The sequence below is a fragment of the Lonchura striata genome, chromosome 2, assembly GCF_050655825.1.
Source record: "Lonchura striata isolate lonStrDom1 chromosome 2, ASM5065582v1, whole genome shotgun sequence".
NCBI classification, from domain to species: domain Eukaryota; kingdom Metazoa; phylum Chordata; class Aves; order Passeriformes; family Estrildidae; genus Lonchura; species Lonchura striata.
Genome location: NC_140704.1, coordinates 51,432,803 through 51,452,109, shown reverse-complemented (window position 1 = coordinate 51,452,109; position 19,307 = coordinate 51,432,803). Strand labels below are relative to the sequence as shown.

Sequence of the window (19,307 nt, the reverse complement as noted above, 5' to 3'; positions counted from 1 at the left end):
AAGCAACGAGCAGTGAAATGAAAAATTAATCCATCTTACTATATTTAATATTTATTTTCTCAAGAGTACTATGGGCTACAAGCATTAATCTTCTTAAAGGAATATGTGTTCCTTAAAGGCATGTTTAAACAAGTTGATGTGAGGAGATACAGAAAACAGTAACAAACAAAATGTAAAACTGGTAAATCTACTGTCCCTTTGCTGAGGGAGCTGCACATTGCTTAGATGCTTATATATCTCTGCAGGTCAGTAAGACTCGTATTTGCCTGGTCCTAGAAAGACAACTTTCAAATATCTTTCAAATGATCATTTCAGTCAGCAAAGTGTTTGAAATTGCATATTTGAGTGCTGTACATTAAGCCTCAGAGGATATCATTTGTCAGAAGATGATGATGCTTCTTGGACAGCTGGTATGCCATAAATGTTTCAAGGATTTGTATTTTAGTTGTTAGTGATGTCATCTCATTTCTACTCTTCTCAATTATTAAAAATACACCCAAAATATGGAAGCCAAATGCTCAGTGATTTTTAACTCATATGAACTTAATTTCAACTCCTAACCATCCTTTGTACAGTAATATTGCTGCAAAGCACATGGAAATAATTTTGTGATATTTATCTTTTCTTGCCACATATAGCTTTTTAATTGCAGAGTGCTTAAAAATATTTATTGTATAAATTCATGTCAAATTCCTAATGAAACTTCCCCTTTGCTATAGAAAGAACAGTGTAAGAATATCTTTTGTAAAAGTCCCCAATGCCCCCCCAAAACACTCAACACAGCTTTCCGTCTCGCACAATTTCTTGAGATTTAAGAAGCAGCTGACAGGTGAGAGGGTGTTTCCACTGTTTCAACAGATAAGGCTGCACTGAGTTTTGAAAGTAAAGCTGTGATTTTAGTTAACTCCATGGCTACCTTACTTTACAGTTCATCAGCAAGGTAGTTTACAACTTGAACTGTGTTACAAGGAATTGAGCAGAGTATATTGGGATGTATTTTTTCTGCCACATGATTTCAGAAAAATGCTGCAGGGTCTAGAAACTCCTCATATCAATAACACTTATAAAAATCTCATGTTCTGTGTCCATGCAGAGATTTCAAAAGAGACATGTAGTCACTGGCGACCATTTTGATTGAAAACTGAAATCTGCTCCAGTAGAAGCTGGTAAGTACAAGTGCTGTGAGTTAGGTCATGTGCAACTAAGGAATTTCAAATTCCCTGCTCTCCACCATTACTAAGGTTGTTATAAAAGGGTATGTTCTAAAAATAATCCCTTCAGAAGTGATGGTCCAACACTCACTTCAGTGAGAAGGGCAGTCCCTGCTGCACTGGGTTTGACTGAGGACACAGGAATCAATTAGGAGCAATGCCAATGCTTCAGTGCTCTGTTTCATACACGTCCATCAGTATGGTTCAAAACTAAACAGAAAATTAGGTTTGTCCTTCATTGTATAGACTGACCTTTCCAATGTACAAAACTTATCACATTTTCAAAAGTTAAAATTTAAATAGTTGTTTTTTACCTTTCCATGAATTCCCTAATTAAATATTTACTGAATAAAACAAGCCTAAAAACCTGCAGGTATTCTCTTTCAATTTGTTATTTTATAATTATTTCCTCCTGATTGAAACAGAGCCATTAAAAGTAAACTCACTCTAGGCCCTGAATGAAGCCCTGGAGGTGTTCCAGCAGGTTGGGCAGGGAGAACAGCAGCAATTGTCATGGAATGCCAGTTTGGTATGACATAGACATCCACTGTGATGAAAAAGCTGTTTATCTTACGGAAATGCTGTATATAAATCCTAAAACGTCTTTCTTTTCTTTTTTTTTTCCTCTCTACAGCAGCTACAAAATGCAGTGCTTTTAAATAATCAACTCTTTCTCCTGAATGTTTCAGGAGATGCAAATGGGGGAAGAATTAACAAAAAACAAAACAAAACAAAAACAAACAAACAAACAAACAAACAAAAAAAGTCTTCTTCTCATCCAAAGTAAAACAATTTTCAATCAAAAGCAAGTTTGAATTTTTCCAAGCAGAAGGAACAGGCATATTCAGATGCACCTTCCATGGGGTCGGCTGGGGCTCCTGGCTGTGCTTCCTGAACACATCTCCTCTGCCAGGAAGCTCTATGTCCATTTTCAACATATCCTCTCTAAATCACTCACTTGGAGCAACCACAAAACCAGAAGTGACTAAAAAGAATAAGGAGTAATGGCTGAGGACTTCAAAATTCCAAGATGTCTAAGCCTCCCATTAATGATCATGAAGAGAAGTCCTTCTTCTTTTCTCCTTCCCTTTTAGAAACATCAGAAACAAGGAAAGTTCAGAAAGTCATGCCTGATGAATTAAAAATAAATTAGTAAACCTCAACTCCACTGCCTCACAGACATGAAAAAACATGTCTGTTTTATCTTCAGAGGGAGGATGTCTGCTCTTTGTAGCTCATTGACTACGCAAACCAGCAAAAGTGTGGAAGAGGTTTTACAGCAACTTTTGTGAGACAGAGAGAAGTTTGATAAGAGGATTCATGTCTACCCCTGAAAGAATTCTCTATCAAGGTCATTGACATAGAAACCAAGAAAGAAGGATAAATAAGAGCAACCTGCAACTGCCTATTCCAATAAGCACTTTCCTTGTTTCTTGTGACCAATGAGTAAAGTGAAAACTTATGAGTTTTATAAGAATGTATAAAAAGCATGTATGCTATAATAAAAACAGGTTTGAAGCCTTCTGAACATGGAGCGTGTTGCTTTGTATTGTCTCTGTCTCAACTATGACACAACTACGACACAAAAGTACGGCAATATTCAGTATAGAGTCAAAGGCTGCATTTGACACAGTCCTCTTTGGAACAATTCTGTGGAACAAACTGCTTGATCCAGGTAAGCAGATTTGAGTCAAGGCTCTTTTTAACCAACACAAGTGAACAAAGTTCATTGTGTGAAGAATTCTTTATTGATTAACCTCAGAGATTAGCTCTGATATAGAAATAGGGGAAATAGTTGAGAGAGAGGTATATGGGTAAAAACTTCATAATAAAGTAACTCGGGAATATTTTGTAATAATTTGGTTTCACTTGTTTGCTTTCATATAGTTTTGTATTTACTTTGGAGTAAAGACTCTGGTGCAGGCTTGGGAGAATCACACATCAAGCTTGCTTCTACTTCAGTGGAAGAAATTATGCCAGGAGAAAAGTAACAAGAAAAGCCTCTCCATAAAAGTTATAACAGCTGCCCTTATTTAAAGTACAGATTAAAACCAGGTATTATATTAGTCTAGCCCATGTTTTCCTGCCCTCTGAACTAAATTAATGAATAATTCTTATTCTGATGCATAACTGTATTGAAGATGATATATTTCAGTGACATATCTGACACACATCCTTTTGTGGAGGAGTTTAACTTTTTGCCCATGATGGCAAAATATGTCTTTAATTCCTAGAGCAATTTAAAATGTTAATTTCTAAACAATCCTGATGATGCAGTCTACTGCATTTCAGAATCATATTTTATCAGTCTCATTAGCTATTAATTATCATTATGCATATAAGGTCATGACCAGCTCAGCTGGCTTGATTTTTCTGCTGCTTTATATTGACATTTATCAGGAGTGAGCCAAATCCTTAATCTAAGGGATTGAAGGTATAAAATTCATGTGAGATCAGCCTAATCTACCAAGTCTTTTCTAGAGCTGTCAAGAAGCAAAATACCAGGCACTGGACAACAAAATCATCAGAGGTTTGGGCCCACTGGAGTTTTTCTTATTCTTTTCAATCTTTTGGTTTTTCTGGGAGTTGAGGGGTTTATTTTGTATTTTGTTTGGATTTAGGTGTGTGTTTTCTGTTGTTGTTTGGTCTTGCTTTTTTATTCCTCATCAGGGTATTTTAGAATCATACTGCATCCATCTAAAATGAGTATGGAGTCACAAGGGCCAGGGTTACTTTCAGATAAGGATTCAAAGGCACTTCCATACCAGACTGCTTATCTTTTATCTATTTTTTTTTTTACATAAACCCCCCATCATTTCCATATGAAACCCTTAAAAGTTTAGCTAGCTTAGGAAGGAAAAATTGCTATTTATCAGCAGTTTGGAGACCGATACCAGCTAGCTGATTTATACAAATTGCATAAAGGCTGAATGTTGACTGAACAGTTTTATAAACTCCCAGGACCCTGGCCTGGAATGGAAGGGGGGGAAAAAAAAGATCTTCCATCAAGTTTGACGGATAGTTTCCATTTACCCCAATAAATTTTGTCACCAGTACCATAAAGCAGCACTTGATTCTTATCATAGACAGATTACAAAATAAATAGAAGCTATTATACTCTGAGGTTCTGATGCTAAACAAGCACAACTGTGCCTTTTTCCTTCAAGGAATACATCTAATAGACACAGCAACACTGTTTTTAAATATTCAGCGCTAATGAACACTAACATTTAACACATTTAACACCAGTGTTAAATTTAAAACATCAGAATATTTGCTTCTTTATTTGCTCACTTTAAGAATTCAGTGTGAAATGTTAAATATGTGTTTTCACACAGTCATGAAAAGAGAAAAATAACCCCACAAAAACCCACACAAAACCATCATATTGTAGCAGTTTATGCTACAAAACCTGCCTTCTGAAATAAAATCCTTGGACATAACTGCCCAGCTCTATCATTAATTCAAAGTTACAGTTTCCTAGTACTATTGACTTTTCTTGTGATGCAGCTCTTTTAGCACATAATTGCATGCAATTAACCTTTTTTAAACAAATGTTAACATCAGAGACATGAGCATTTAAAGGCAGTATCTGTACACCCTTTAATTCCTTCAGCTACAGCACAGAAAATAATCCCATGCAGAAAAACTGTGTGTACCCCAGCTGTATCATCTGAGGGCACAGAGTGGATTCCCTATGTTTTTTCTTCACTATTAGAAATAAATTTGAAAATGGGTGTCTTTTACCCTGGACTAATGAGCACACACAAGCTACATCCCCATGGAATAAAAATCAGTGAGGATAAAATGCTGCAGACTGAACATGAAGCAAAGTCAGCTCTGACTTTTGTAGGCATCTAGCATTTGGGAATACAGAAGATAAAACTCTCTAGCACTACTTCAGGATAAGCATTACAATCACAGTTTAACAAAAAAAAAAAAAACAAAAACACAAAAACAACCCAACAAACAAAAGGTAATGCTCTCAACTCTATATTTGCTAACTATTAAGCTGCACTTTCTGCTTGCCCTCCTGATGTCTTGACAGGAAGAATAAGTGAGGGCTGTTCTCATCAGAAAGGTGTTAAATCTGTTTTAATCTGTCAAAAGTATACTGTTATCTACTGTGAAGATCAAAATGTCTTTTTAACGCTCAGAGACATGTACAGCACAAGCAGGTGCCTTTTATATATTGTCTCAGAGCAGCATATTTGGATGCTCCAAGTAGCTGCACAGAGGTGAGTTCCTGGGTAAAGGAGAAATGTCAGATAGAGAGATATATTCAGAATTAATGTCTATTCAACCTATAAATACCTTCATGCATTACCTGCAAGGTTACCACAAAAAAAGGGTCACACCTGCAGCTCAGAAGCCCAACAATAAAATACCAATACAATTAATGAATTCACACTGACCATAGAAAAGAATTTTGGTTTGATCAATCTTGAACAGATGCCACAAATGATTCCATAACTTATTATTATTATGAGGCTTTAAAAAACAGCTAAACCCCAGTCCTTAGCTTGTCCATCCACTATTTCCCAAACAAGACTCTCTTGAAGACAGTAAGTTTATTTTTCTGACTCCATGGTTCCCATCTCTGCTGTTTTGATCCCCAAAACCTCCCTTATCACTACACAATGTTTGTAGCAGGATGGCACTGACAGTGAATGCTAGTTCTATATGAATTTGGAGAGAAAAAAAAACATCAAAGAAAACCCACCCAGAAAAAAACAAACCAAAAAACCTCCAACTATTTCCCATGCCTTTTTCAAAGGCCTTAATAAACCTTAATGTTCATGATGTAATTGCTTACACAAAACAATTCCCAAACAGCACACTACCATAAATCCACATGTGATTTAATAAAACTTAAGGAAAAAAAATAAAAAAGGGAAGAGATGCAACACCAGCATTGTAAACACCAACTTAACAAAGAAAGCAAGTATATGCATATATCAGCTATACACAGATAACATAAACTCTTTGCACAGACTGTTAGCATATCTGCATATTACAGTCAGATAATTATGTGGTTAAAAGTACTTGGAATATTAGGCATCCTTGAAAAACAACCTATTTTTTCCTTACTTTTTAAAGAGCTTAGTGTTAAAGAGCATATAAGTATTATTCCATTTGCAAACCCTATGATTTAAAGAAAAAGATGAAAGTGTGTGAAAATATGAAGGCAACAATGCATTAATTTATGCTTGTTTGTATGCAGTGTCACCTTGCAAATAATAAAAAAGTATCTAAAATAAATTGAAGAACATATTACCTTCAGCTCAAACTGCTATATAAAGCACACATCAGGGGGACATCTTCCACAGGGGAGAGCCAACTTTCTCCCATTATCATTACAAATCCAAAGAAGCTTACACCCTGCCTCAAAACCTTGACCCTCAGTGACAAAGATGAGTGTTAATGATAGCTACAACTGTTGCATTTTTCTTTTTACTAGTCAATATTTGAAGCTTTTCTCCAGTTGCAATTCATACAGTATAAAAATAAGTAATGCTATGAGTTTTAAGAACTTGTTTGCCATGGTGCTGAACATCCTCCTGTGTTCAGGTAAGTACATGTACTTAATGGAAAAAACTCAGTAGGCTCAGAACAAGCAGCTCCCAGGGAATTCTGATAAGTACCTGTGGTTATGTTTATATTACTCATAGACTGAAGTATTTCTTAAAATAAAGGGTAGCTGACAGCAATATATAACCTTAGAGCAAATTAAAGCTGAAGCTATTCAGCACAACTCAGCATTGCACAGGCTCAAGCCTTCCTGTTGGATCCTTAGCAAAAGGAATTTAAAAAGGGGAGCTGAGCCGTGAGTTTTCATCCTTGCACATGTCAAGGATGCACATTAACACAGGGGCAAAAACTGCTCCAGTGCCTCAACACGAGTCACCCATAAGCACACGATTCTGAATGATAGCAAAGCATAAATACTTGTCTGGAAGTGCCAGACTCCAGTCTTCTAGGACTGAAAACCAGAGGAAAGGGGGGAGAAGATAAGCAATGTAGCCTCTGACAGGTGAGGGTATCTGACTAACTGAGAAGATAGAGGCTGACAAGACCCTCAAAATAGTTTTCCCTCTTCATGCCAAAGCAAGAGATGGCAGAATTTGCTCAAAAATTGAGAAACATCAGCCATTACATTAAAGAAATGTAAATTATTTATTAACATTTTATACTGTGAATGAAGAATCAAAAGGATGTGACCTAAAATTGTGGTAAACTTAGAGCAGTCACAAACAACACAAACAGATCTAGAAACTAATCTAAAAAAGATGGCACTAGAAGCCACAGCAGGCTCAGGGCTTCATGGAGTGCCACCCAAGATGTTGCTGCTACAAGGCAAAAGACTTTTCCAAGAGAAGATAAACAATTCCTCTTCCTTCCCAGAATGCTAAAAACATGCATAATTTTCCACCTAATCAGACAGTTACTAACAACGTCTACAGTGTTGCTTGAAAACTGAACTGTAAAATTTCAAAAGTCAGTTTGAATGACTAGTATTAAAACTCTAGGTGTCCTTTCTGTGAACTTTCACACCACTAACACTTCAAAGTCAAGCACATTCAAACATGTTAGAAGTTACATGTGAAAGACGTTCACTGGGATTTCCATGCTTCCATTAAGGTACTCCAGTGAGAGTAAGTAAAGTAAATACCTGCTCCAAGTTTAGCATCTGTTTACATATTTCCAAAACCAGGGAAGAACATCTTTGCAGGGGAGGTTGAGCTTGCAGAAGCCCTTTGCTTCTTCAGGGCTAGAAACTGAAGTAAGTAGCTTGCAGCAGAAATCCTCTAGAGCCCTTTCTACACAATGAGTCATGAGTACAATAAGAAGAGATTTATCTCCTTACTGAGCAACTTGTTTCAAGCAAGCAAGAGGAAATCTGCAGGTTTTCAAAAGTCTGTATTATGCTTCTCCTGTTTGGGCCTGCATTTTCTTTTCTGATTTTCACATACCCATCATTTTAAAGATGAATATTCTGTTTTGTGGCCACAAAAGAGACACCTCTACACTTAGCTATAAGTAGGATGATCAGCCATGAAAAATGAACTGTCATATAAAAATTTGTTTAAAGAACACGTACTCGTAAGAAAAATCTTCAGGAAAAAACCAGAACATCTGATTACAACACAATTATTGAAAGGCAAAGTTGATTATGTACAGTTATTGAACATGCTTCTTATCCTAGGCTCTGATTACCTGTAGAGCAGCCACTGAGCAAACCATTTTTATTTTTGATGAAGATGTGCTTGAGTACTTTAAACATATTAACATAATTCCTTCAAGTTTCAATCCCTTACACTGATAGGGTTTATAATATTTTGCAGAGAAACAATGCATTAAGGATCCTGAAAACACACGGGCTACACAGCGGAACAAAACGTTATCACTTAATGTTTTTAGGGGATGTAAGCCCATGTGGCAAGGAATGGAGAAAAGACACAGAGCAGCATAGAGCTGTCTGAAGTCTGTTGTCTCTGTATGGTTGAAACTACATAAGTCACTGGGAGGCAGAAGTTTTATTAAACCTTTTGCTGCTGACCTCTGCTGCAGCTTCTCCAGAGCTGACAGACAACCAGGATATTCCAGCAGAACATTAGCATTTCAAAAGGTACCTGCACCTCTTGTGCAGTTGCTTGCCTAGCACAGTACCGCAGTATTAATTAGAGGGACTGCAGAAGATAAATACGCATACAAAATGAGAGTTGGGCTCTATTTGATACTGAGTAACCTCTACCCAAAAGCACACTTCCTTTCATCAGATAAACTCAAGGGAGAATTCTCCCATTTCTCCACAATTTAGCTGTACAATGGATGACTGTATTTCATTTTCTGGAACCTGTGATTTAGACAATGTATTGCAAAGTTTAGTAGAAATTCTTTTAAGGTTTGTAGTAATTGAAAAGATGAAAGGTAGGCTTAGAGCTCTGAAGGAACTGGTGGAAAACTGTTTAGTATACCGGGGTTTCTGTCTTAGTGGGCTGGAGCATCACAGCTCTGTTAAAGCTCCTGCAGCTGGCAGAGATCATTCACACTTTAATCCTTATTTTGCTCTTCTGGCTCTGTCACAGCCTCTATAGAGTCAAGGTACCAGTGCTGTATTTTAGTTACCAAAGTTAGCAGGTTTACAGTTATGAATGCGCACAAGCAGTTCTCTCTTTCACGAGATTAAAAGTGTTTCAAACGACTGTTTTCATGAGCACAGCTGCAATTAAAATGCCTCTGATGAAGCTCTAATTAAAGAATAAAACCACCTTTTATAGTTACTTGACATATGGATGAAATTAAGAAACAAAATAAAGCTGCTACTCTCATGTATCAATAAATCTGCCTTCTGATCACAGCCTGATGTACTCAATTGAAATAGTTTTTTTTCTACCAGGGTTTTATTTGTTAAACTTTTTATAAGGGATAAAGAATGAGGGACTGACAAAATGTATTAATCTAGGGAAAAATCAGCTCTCTTGACATTTTCTCCCGTAAAACATTTAAAATGCTATACCAAACAGGAAAGTTCATACCTATGCTCTGCACCTTAATAGATGCAAAAGAATGTCTGGTTGGCAGTGACTTGGTTGACAGACCTAAATTTTTACTTCTTTTCACTGCTCATTAGTGAACAAACCTACTTGCAATGAAATACAGTAATGTAAGGAAACCTGCTGCAGTGTCACCCTGGCTACTATATGGACTGTCTGCTTTCCCAAAGACTCCCAAGTACAAGGAGATGCTAATCTAGCTGTAAAAATTCTCCAATAGCTTATCCGCAGTCAGGTTCCTCCTCCTGGCAGTCAGCACTGCTTCCAATGACTCCTGAAAAAAAGGCCTGTTTTAGAAGTTAGCATTACCATCCCCAAAACCACAGGGAAGCTCCCTGCAGCTCCCTGGATGGCTAATCTGAAAAGAAGACAGTGTGATTACACAGCCATGGTATCCAGTGTAAGGGTGGGAAATACTCCTTAAGGGAAAAACCCCTAAATTTTGAACTGGCCAAAGTACCATGTCAAAACCTGAAGTCATCCTTGCTTCTCAGAGCTTCCTTCACCACTCTAAAGCACAGATGCCACAGAGATATTCAGAAGATAAAATCTTTTCCCATCTTCAGCTGGAATAAATGATCAAGCCAAGGTAACTTACAAAAGCTGAGGATCTGGTTTTTATTAATTATTTCACATTTTAGCCCACAGATGATAAATATCTAAAGGATGAAGCAAGCCACATCCTTTTAGACCTCTCATACCTAGGAGGTGGCTACTGTGAACATGTTTCTCTCCTCATTTGATCTACTAAAATGTTGCCTTCTGCTTATTAAACTAATTTTACCAAGGAAATACTGATCCTCAGCTCAACATAAATAATCACAGGAGTCTGTGCTGGTTTTTATGCTTGGTACAGATTTGACAGTCCTAACTCAGGAGAAAAAGCTAACAGCAACTCACAGATCATAGAATGATTTGCATTGGATAGAACCTTAATGATCATCTAGTTCAAACCCCACTACCATGGGGAGGGACACCTTCCATGGCATCAGGTTGTTCAAAGTCCCACCTAGACTGGTCTTGAACAATTCCAGGGATGATAAATACATAAAGGCAGCAAAATTCTGCAAGAGGTCAAGGTCTGCAAGTAATCCTTCCTTCAGATCACATTATATTTCTACCACTGTGAGGCCTTAACTATAGCTGTCACTGACAAGCACCAGAAATTTGCACACATGTGCTAAAATCCTCACTAGGTCCCAGTCCTTCAAACCTGCACACATACAGCCCTGCCTGGCTGTGCACACAGCCAGCATCTCTCCTCTCCAGGGAGAGCTCTGTATCAGCTCCATCTGAAACCAGCACAGCTACGCACAACACAGCTGGCAACACAGCTGGTGAGTCAGAACACACAAGGAGTCCAATGCAAAACTCAAGCTCAGAAACAAATTCATCATTACATTCAGAACTGGTAGAGCAGAAGAGGATGTAAAATTATTTTGTTATATTTTAATACATTCAAAACAGAGCAATTTTCAACATAATCTTTGCTAAGGGAAAAAACCAACCACCAACAAATAAACGCAAACCACACACAAAAAAAATGAAAAAAAATAATCTCAAAAACCTGCAAACATGACCAAGAGAAATCTAAAGGGCACTATGAAGGGTCTCCAAGGCTACATTGAGAACTTGGTTGACTGAAGTGTATATAAATCTGAGCTACTTTAAAACAGCTCAGAGACTGGTAGTAGTTATAATGGCAGTACTTGCTGTGCTTGTTTCTAGAACATTGCCAGCCTCACATACAAGAGTCTTAACTGTGTTCAAGAAACAAATGTGTGTGCCTGTCCACACCCCCCCACCCCCACCAGAGTAGGGTGCTACAGCAAATTTTCAGCAGAGCAAGTAGGTTTGTGCTACTACTGCTATTAAGCTTTTAATACCCAGGCTGTGGCTAGGATCTACCTACCAAGCTCCTACTGCTTGTTACTTAACCTGGCTGTCATTATTAATGTTGCATCTAAAGCAAGGAAGTCATACTGTGGAGGGAAATTTTGAAGAGAACCTAAGCCAGTCTTCCTGTTTCTGTCTGCAGCATTTAGTTTACTGCCACTTCAGAGCACAAATGAAAGCATTGAGATAACTACCTGTCTGACAGATATGAGATGCAGGCAGGTCAATGTATAGATTTGTGCTTATTTTTAAGTGGCAATCATGGAAAAAAACCTTGTGCAATGGATTGAGGCATTAAAAACATTACAAACACATGTACCTCCTCAATCCTCCTCCTTTCCCTCTATTTGTCTGTGTGGGCTAAAAGCACTCTCAGACAGAAAATACTTCATTCTTGATAAGTAACACATATTCCAGAAAAATCCGTGTCTTGGCCTCTGCGCAAGTAATTTTCTATCAAGTAGAGTAGCTGAAAATAATTTAATGTTAACTCTGGTGCTGTTGGTGCCCTGCTTATTATAAAAAAGTGTAATAATACCCCCATATGAACTTCACAATTTATTGTGATTAAAAAATTATATAACCCTTAACTGCTATCCTACTAAGTTCTATTATTGTCATAATCACTTTGACTTAATCTTTTATTAGATTTCAACACATTAATTAACTTTTCTTATAGGATGAGAACTAGATCTTGAGGACACGGATCTACCTATAAATAATACAAGTGCAATGATGAGCTCTTATTAAAAGCTATTCCCTTTACATACAGTTATAGTAATCATTCCTTAGGGAAGACATTCAGAGGTCTAATATCACTGCTGCCATCTGCACCATGTGCACTACAAGAAGGGAGAAGAGAACCCTGAATGGAAGCAGCATTGGAAATGTTTTGGAAAAGACTGGACACAGATGAGCTGTGAATCAGACACTTTGAATTAGTGTATATTGAGATGCTCTGGGAATAGCCTGAAGATTACCACAGGTGACATGGAGAATAACCATCATTAGAGATGTCACTCAACAGAAGATGTCATTCATCTGAATGACAGTGTGGACCATTCCTTCAGTCTAAAATTTACTAGTAGATAATTCTTTCCACACATTTTAATACCAGCAGGACATTAATTCTCAGGTTGATAAGTTTTTGAAAAATGTGTAGAGTTAGGAGGATTAGACCTATCTGCCTGATAATGAGGTAAGAGATACATATTTTACTGGCAGAAAAACTCATGAGATTACTTTTGTAATTGTTCTTGGAGAGAAATGGAAAGTCCTCCTGAAGATTAACAAAAAACCCTACTTCAATGTAAGCAAAGCCATTGCCTAAATCCTGTTAAATACCTGTTAAATTCCAATGCAAAATGAGCCTGCACCAGCCAGCCAGCTGGTAATAAATTGGAATTTGGATTACATGCTGATAAAAAGGCACCGAGATTTTGGACCATTCTCATCTTCAAATCTATATCCATGTACTCTAGGAAGTGCAGCATACCCACTCTCTCTAGGTAGCAATGAACCTCAGGTGCACTTCATAAAGCAGCAGTTTTTGGGGATCCTGTCTGAAGTGTTTCAGGCTATGTGGCTCCCTAATTCTAAGAAACACCACCTCCCTTACCTAGATAGGTATGTCCATGACAGAGAGGGAGGTGGAGAATATCTTTGTTCCAAGCCACGGGATCACAGCCGGGTCCAAGGCCCAAGAAGGGCTGATGTCGGTGCATAGAAGAGCTCCAATGAGGAGTATGTGGGAGCAGTTTTTCCCATTTCTGTCTTTTACAATGTGGGAAAAAGAGTTTGCAAATGCAGCTTTCAGATGAGAAAATAAAATAATTAAAATTACTTTTTAAACACAAATGTAAGAAATTAAAGCTACAACCTACTCGTAACTCATGCTTTTGGTCTCTAGATTCCTATAATATGTTTAGAGAGTAAAATAATTAACTCTTCAGAGATAACAGAGTAGAACAAGTCATGTTGGAAATGGCTAATTTTCAAAGAAGGCTGGGGAAAACAATAAAGAAAAAGCTACGCTTGTAGCTTGGATTGACATCTTGGGTATGGTCCTGTGCCCTGATCCAGCCTAATGCACTTGAACAGGCTGAAATATTAAATCCCAGAAGCACAAGAACTAAAAGGGAAATTTTGATGAGCTCTTAAACAGGGTCATGAACATGACTGTATTTCTGCTGGCGTTACTAAAAGAAGGCAAAACTTGCCACAGCTTTTCCAGTGTGAATGTGGCAAAGGAAGCACTTTCCCCTCTGACTAAAAATGTAATCCTGCAGAAGGGGGAAGGCATCACACTCCTGATGAAAGCCCTCTTCAGCATACTGGGAATGCTATTAGAGTTCTTGAAACCCCTACTGAGATGTATTGCAATCAAATATATGCATGACAGTGCTGACCATTTAATCCCCATTCTGTCATAGGCAAGTTGGAGAGTAAAAATTACACTGACACCCAAGGGTATTTTATAATAGAATATGAAATAAAACAATAAATTTGCTGATGATTTTAGCTTTGCCTCATGGTATAGCGTTATGCACCAAATATTCCTGGCCTCTCATTCATTACTATTTAATTACAACAGAATACCTTGCTTTCAGACTTAATTAACCTCTGAAAGGAGTTTGTGACCTTGGGACCCTCCTGCACATTTGCTATCTGCTGTTGGAATATTGCTCTGCCTGGAAATACTTTCTTTAATGCAGAGATTTAATAAAGTGCACAGGTTTTACAGGGAACACACAAAATACGAGAACCCTGCATGTGGTCACTTAATGAACAAGAGCTACAGCATATCAATTAGAATCATAAATCAATACTAAATTAACATTAAAAGATGCCACAAAAGTATCCCCAGAGGAGAGGGTCATTACAGTAAACATGATCATGAACGCTCTTCCCAATTACTTACACTGTGGGGCAGAGAAGAGGGAGTAATGAAATGAGGAGGGATTTGTCCATTTAATTCCTATTTGTTTAAGCCAGCAGAAGCTTAAGTATCCCACTAAGCCAAATGACAGTGTAGTACAGTTCCAGCTCCTGTCTTTGTCAGAAAGTGCTGTTCAAGCTGAAACACTGTGACTCTGAATGAAAATCGGAGAGCAGTAACCCCTTCACCAGATGTGAGGCAGAACCAGCTTGTACAACTGCTTTGCTGCAAAGCTTCGAACAATGGATTAATGTTGGCCCCTTGGTGCCAATCAGAGCACACTGGTGCTTGCAGAGTAGGTGCTGGTCCAGTAACTCACTTCTAGGAATGTTAACTCAAAATGGATTCTTCACCATCCTGAGAATTCCTTCTGAGAGCTAAAAATTGCATCAATCCATGCATGCTCCTCATACAACTCCCTCCTGTACAAAACCACCCCAAAATCACCTTATGCAAAGTTTTCTTTTTTCCTACAATTGAATGCATCAGAAAGAAGAGATATTGACATCCACATCTGTCACTTCATTAATTACAACCATTTGTTGTCAAACCTCACAGATGATGTTTTAACAAAAAAGAAAGAAAAAGGCACTGGATTCTTTATTGACTCTTTTCAGGTGTCTTTTCAGGACAGCCTGTCTTTCTCTCACTACTCAAAATACCTTTAGGTGCACGATTCCAATCTGATCTGTCACCAATATTTAACACCCCTGCTGCAGCTTACAAAATTAGAAAACATCAATCCTCCCACGGATACTGCTGGAACTTGCAGAGGAAAATAGCAAAGCCTGCTCTCTTTTCTCTCTTTCTTTCTTTCTTTCTTTCCTTTCTTTCTTTCTTTCTTTCCTTTCTTTCTCTTTCTTTCTTTCTTTTTCTTTCTTTCTTTTCTTTCTTTCTTTCTTTCCTTCTTTCTTGTTACAAAACAACAGTTGCTCCACTGGAGCCATTAGCTAGGTTATTCCAGAGAATTTTCTCCTCAGCTTTAGTATCAAAAACATTTTCACTCCCTTTCCACCTTTTTCCTTGTGCCCTGTTTTTCTCCCTCTCTTCCAATTTTTGCCTTTTTTTGATTATGTCTGTCCTTAATTTGTTTAGATCCTCCTAACACCAAGGCAAAAGCCCTGCTGACAAAGAAACATAGATATTCAGAGTTCTGTTGCATTGGTGCATAAAGACTATGATTCCAAGCCTTTGTAGAGTGGCTTCACTTCTGTAGAGGGAATGACAACCACAGGCACTGCTCTGGCCCACAGCTGGATGCCCACCACTGAACAATGAATGTCATTGGACTTGTAACACACACCAACTGCAGAAACAATCAATCAATCAATCACTCTACTACACACTCAAAAGCCTAAAAAACCCCACGAAAGAACAAAAGCTGACCTAAAAATCCTAGCGGTGTCATACAAAATATTTTGAGCTACACCCACATACCAGTCTCTTTTTTATGCTGAAGAAAAAGGGGAAGTCCAAAGGCACAACCTTTTATCTGGTGCCTTTGCTCCTCCCTCTGTCATTGCTTCATATATCAAGCACTATAAAAATATACCTTTTCTAACCTGCTGATCTTTATCAATCTTCTTTACTGGCATCCTATTAGGTCTCTCCACACCAATGGGTTAATACAATCTCAAGTTGCAAATCCCTACATTTCCTTTCACTTAGACAGTCACTCCAATTTGTGCAAAACACTTACAATGAATAAATGAAGGGGAAGAGCTATATAGCTTTTATTGCTTCTATTCTTTTTTTAATTTGCCAGACACGTTTTATACAGAGATAAAAACACTGGAGTAAATGAAGACCAAACTGCACACGCATATGTACTCTGTGATACAAAACATTTTCCCTGTTAGTCACGTGATGTGAGTACCTTCAACTCAGCTTTACCTCAAAAGAAAGAAACTTATTCCAGTTGAAGTTTAACCATCAGGGAAAGCCAGACAGTTTAAGAGTTAAGCACTCTGTGTAGGTGGGATGTCCCTCAAGAGTTAGACCACGAATAAACCAAGAATTATTCTTAGACCAATAATAATTTATTGCTACAGGATTAATTTAATTCCTAATCTTATGCTACTATTTTAAATAATCTAAATATTTTGATCACTGTGTGGGCACCTCAAAGTTGCTTCACATACAGTAAGCAGTAAAAATTTCCAACTATTGCCAATGCTGGAATCAGAGTAATAGATGCTCAAGCAACATTTACACAGCAATTTTTTTTTTTTTTGTTTGGTTGGGGATATTTTTTAAAGCAAAAGGGATAAAAATCGTTTATATCCCAGTTCTGGAAGATGTGGTTACTAACAAAGCAACAGTAGGAGTCTCACTGTTGTTCCATCAATTTCACAGGCTGTTGGAACAATACCAGGTTGCTGAAAACATTAGATCTACCTGTGGTGATTTCCATGCTTGCAATCACCATGGAGAAGTGATTCATTATGTAAAACATCAGTTATAATGCAAGAATTCAGGGCAATACATGGAGAGGGTATAATTCCTTACGCATCTAGTGCTTAATATCTTTACCAGTTAAGTCAATGGAACATCCTGAATTTGTACGAAGGACAGTCTGGATCCCTATTCAAAAAGCACAGGTCCATCTATTTCTGTGTTGTGACAATAAAGAAAAATAACACTAAACAGATAACACTAAAAAGATAACAAAACTGACAAGCTTGCATGGGATTGCAGCTCCCCTCATTGACCAGGTTAGTTTTAAAATCCTGAAAAAAGTCACAACATAAATTCTATAGGATCTTCATGCTGTGTGCCCACATAGATAGTCACTGGTCAGTCTTGGTTTGTTTCTTCTATCTCTAGAATGAAACATAACTTTCAACCACATTCAGCTGTATTCTTTCTGAAGTATTATTTGTCTGACCCTTTTTATTTTGTAGTCAGTTTAATATTCCTTGGTACTCAGAGGAACAAACAAGGACATTGCTCCAAAGCCAACAGAAGCTGAATGTGTCTCTTCCTTAGCCCACTTCCATAATTTCTTTGTACAGTACATACACATGCCCTTGTTTGAGCCAAAAAGAACTGGTGCAGGACAGATGTATTTTTATATTGAATGTTTCCATGTTCAGACTGTATTGCAACATACAGGTATTTTGGTGGTATGCTAGAGTTGTCATCCAGCCCTTTATCTACTGCTCTCATCTCTCTCAAGTTCATTCTTCTAGTCCTGCCCTTGCAGTGCTAATCTTTCCTGAGGTGCTGATATGTACACAAGTGCTTACAAAAAGATAAGAAAAATGGAAAATATTTGCAAGTAAAGGCAATGCCCACAGCACACAGAAGATGCTCAAACTGGTATCATAAACCCATCTTAGTGCCTTAGTGCATATTTCAGTTGAAACACTCTCTATTTCATAGCTGAGCTGATGAATCAGAGCTGAAGGATGTATCAGGGTTCTGGTCCAGGGTTCTGCAGAGACACCAAAACCCATTTGAAATGCCCTCTAGACTTGCTTGTGTGGAATGTCCCACACAGGTAGAAAAGCATCAAAACACAACCCCAATGGACCTTGATTAATTTCCATTAATTTTAAGACACTGTAACCTTGGATCTAATCTACCTACAGACATTATTCTGATTATTTATTTTGGATCAGTATGCAAGATATTTCTGTAGAGCTTATACAATTTCCAAGAGGCTTTTGACTATCTTTTAATGTTATAGTGATGGATATATTTTCATTTCACCTGTTATCAAAAACAGATCATTCTTCCCTTGCTCAAAAATCAGAATTCTCTACATTTCTCTATAATTGACATTCACTACATTTTCAGATATACCAACTAAAACAGTTTTTTTAAAAGTCCATATGCAAGAGACAGTAATTTATCTCCTTTTTTATTTAACGCAACTGACTCAAAGCATTACAAGATTTTTTCCTCCACAATTTTGCAAGAAGGGAGCCTAGGCTGTTACCTAAATAAGGCCAGTAGCATGGTAGTTGGAGAGAAGTGTAGACATCCAAAAGTGTAACTTTTGTATAAACTATTAGTTGAAGGAGATTTTAGTTTCTCTGAATGCAAATGTATCCAAGAGCAGCTTCGGACGTACCACTGTACACATTATCTACATGCTTGAGCAAGTTATTTCTGGCAGCAGAACAAAACTGATTCTGTGACAGCTTAGAGCTCCAGTTTTTTAATAAGGATTAACTCTCCTGTCTTAAATGATGGAATTTTCTGCTGACTGGGTCCTTACCTAGTCCAACTTTCAACCAACCAGCAATTAATTGATGCTCAACCTTTCATGAGGATGGCTTTGCAACTGGTTCTGCAGTATTTGCTCTATAGTTTATCCTTGTGAGAAGAAGCATGGGGTATTCATCTCTTGACCCTAAAAAGCAAATTTATTAAATATTCTCAGTTATAAACTGTAATAAGCAGCCTTGATCATAGTTTTAGAGCACAGTTACTTGTTCTTGACAGCATTTCCTGTGAAAACAACTGTGACACAAAACATTTTTAAATTAAAAGATGAGAAGAGTCCATTTGTAAAATGAAACCACTCTTGGAATACAATTAGATTTAGAAACAAATCTCAACAGAACAGCTAGGAAAAATAAAAATGGATGGATCTATATTCTCAAGTTTTACATCTCATCATATTCTACAATACATAAAGTCCCTCCATTTGCAAGCTTCTGGCTTCACTAATACTAAATTTAAACAGATTTGAAG

General features: G+C 37.5%; 1 protein-coding gene across 10 annotated transcripts in view; it reads right to left on the bottom strand.

Annotated features, from left to right (window-relative positions):
• Positions 1-19,307, bottom strand: part of TPK1 (thiamin pyrophosphokinase 1) — a 300,067-nt gene that overhangs the window by 154,459 nt on the left and 126,301 nt on the right. For 2 of the 10 annotated variants that reach the window (XR_014952279.1, XR_014952269.1), the window contains exon 5: positions 5-18,963. The exons of the other annotated variants lie outside the window; for them this stretch is intronic. The gene's annotated coding sequence lies outside the window, so the exon portion shown is untranslated. Of the gene's footprint in view, positions 1-4; positions 18,964-19,307 lie in introns of those variants that run through there. 10 annotated transcript variants of the gene reach the window in all.